This window comes from Gavialis gangeticus, unplaced genomic scaffold (genome assembly GCF_001723915.1).
Source record: "Gavialis gangeticus isolate Ggan-Ray unplaced genomic scaffold, GavGan_comp1, whole genome shotgun sequence".
NCBI classification, from domain to species: domain Eukaryota; kingdom Metazoa; phylum Chordata; order Crocodylia; family Gavialidae; genus Gavialis; species Gavialis gangeticus.
In genome coordinates this window covers 16,417,361-16,419,823 of record NW_017729034.1, presented here as the reverse complement: position 1 = coordinate 16,419,823, position 2,463 = coordinate 16,417,361, and the positions used below count along the sequence as shown (strand labels likewise).

The window sequence follows — 2,463 nt, the reverse complement described above, 5'->3', positions numbered from 1 at the left end:
GGCCCATTTTGCACACCCCAACAAATGGTTTCATTTTTCTGAAGAATGCTCAAATTACAAAGTTTGAAAAACACTGTTCTAGCTGAGGTGGATCAACATGATTTTGCCCTCTCTCTCTCTCTCCTGCTAAGGCTTTATCTATACTTAAAAAAGTTTTACCGTTTTGATATGGTATAGTTAACACAGCCACAGACTCCTCGTCTGGGTGCAATTACAATGATTGCAAGCAGTTGAACTGATTGTACTTGTTATTGTACAATATTAGATAGACGTCATGAAACAAAATAAACTATACTTGCATATAATTGCATCTTTGTTAGGGCTCGTAATCAGTATACTATATCAGTAAAAAAAAACATACAACTTCTGACATAGGTATGGTAGTAAACCTTTTTTTAGTGTAGCCCTGATAACATACACACACCTTGCTGCAGCAAATGCTTCACAGACCCAGGAGACAGAACTCTCTCTCCACATTCCCACAGTATGTTCCCCAGCAGCAATGTGACAGGAGATGAAGAATGAGGGAAAATGAGAAGAGAGAGAAGCTCACTTTTCAGCCAGTCCTGTAAATCCATCATGGGCAAGGCCAAAGCAATCACCTGTAGCGATAACCTTCCCTTTTGTCCCTGGCCAGCGATAAGGGGATGAGAATGACACACAAAATGACACAAGACCCTCTCCCTACTTTTGGGCTCCATAGAGGAGTGAGAACCTCAGGGTAGCAGAGGGGAGAAATATGTGAGCAGAGATGGACTCCTGACTGCTGCACTGAGTGGAGCTTTGGCACCAGTTTCAGCTAGGATGTAAAAAGTGCTCTCTCTGCAGCACTCATAAAACTGAAGCTGCTAAAGATTAACTTCCCAGAACTGACTGCAGCTGCTGCAAAGGGGAGGAGGCTATGGAGAATAGCGTAAACCCAAGTCGGAGAGCTGTGGAGGCTACAGCAAGAATACCAAGGGAACTGCGGATCAGGATTGAAGTTGTTGAACTGCGGATCAGGATAACAGATTTGGAATAATAGGGTGGGGAGGAGCTATATGGCAAGACACTGACATAAGTGTGTGGGCAAAAGTAGGAGGAAGGATTACAAAAATGGAAATATCCTGTAGTGAGAACTGTTTTCAGTCCATTTATGTTGACAACTGAAAACAAAACTAGGACCTAATAAGTTCACTAAAGGAGTTTGAGAAGAGATTGAATTTACAACTCCTGTTTTAGTGTTTAATTCAGATGATATTCTCACAAATGATCAGAACCTGAGTCAGAAAAATCAGCCAGGGTGATTGTGACCTGGTTGGGAGCAAGCCATGACCCCCAGATGCAGCTCAACTTCTGTTCATCTACATCAGATATATGCCAGAGGCAGTTTCTAAGCTCTTAGTCCACAACACACTTCAGTAGGGACCAACTGGAAAGGAACTGGAGCACAGACACTCCTAAGGAAATCCTCTCAAGTATATTCCTGCTCCTGGGCAAATGGAAGAATCCTGTTTTGCCCATGGAGATGCATAGTTCTCAGTACTCTCCATTTGGAGAACAAGAGAGCCGCTGGAGGAAGACACTATTTGCTTTACAGAATCACAAGGCATTCCCTTTGCAAGAGACAGTGCTTAAGTGCTTTTATGGATGGATCCCAGTGAAACAAAGCTCTCCATTCTCAGTGGGAAATCTTAACCAACTGCTAAGATAACCCGATCTGGTCACAGTTCTGCTTGATCTTGATACCATAAGATAGAGATGTCTTAGCAGGTCTCAGTGTCTGAGCAGGGAGATATCTACTTGAATGACTGCAGCTACCTGACAGCATTGCCTTCAGTATATAGTAGGTAATCCTTCTCCATAAATAGGCTAATGGTAAAAACCTGTGCACTAGGACATGGGAGACCTGGGATCTAGCCCCCCCCCCATCCCCCATCAGAGATCTGGCACCTACATATCCTAGTTAAGTACCCTAACCACTATGCTATAGGCTTAACTAGACTGAGAGTAACCTGCACCCCTCTGCCTTAAAGCTGAGCTAATAGGAAAAATAAAAAGATTCCCAAGCCCTATGGGACAGCAAACAAGTGAGAATGCATCTCTGTAGCCCAGCTAAGTGCCCCCCCCACCCCCATTGAAAGAGACCTAGATCCTGGCCCCTGCTCCCAATATTGCTGATGCATTTTAACAAAACTGACTAGATCTCTAGCATAAGCAATAAGGATTTTGCAGATGTCAATATCTGTGTCTCTCAGCAGATGCTTGTAAAAGTTCTCTTTTGATTTTCTACCTCACACATCTGGCTGGTGCATGCCACATTCTGCAATCAGAGGCCAGTACCTAGTTGTCAAGCAAACTGACTTTCCTCAGGTCAGATTTGATGCTGCTATAGTCTACCAGTAAGTTATGCACTTTCATTCATTCTCCCACCAAAAAACTTCTTTGTGGTCTGGTCATCATCACACATGCAATATATGCACC

At 43.4% G+C, this 2,463-nt stretch overlaps 1 long non-coding RNA gene across 1 annotated transcript in view; it reads right to left on the bottom strand.

The window, feature by feature from the left end:
- Positions 1-238: 238 nt before the first annotated feature.
- The window catches only part of LOC109304526, a 10,730-nt gene continuing 8,505 nt past the window's right edge, over positions 239-2,463 (bottom strand). The window contains exon 2 of the long non-coding RNA XR_002099411.1: positions 239-2,322. This is a non-coding gene — a long non-coding RNA (uncharacterized LOC109304526). The remainder of the gene's footprint in view (positions 2,323-2,463) is intronic.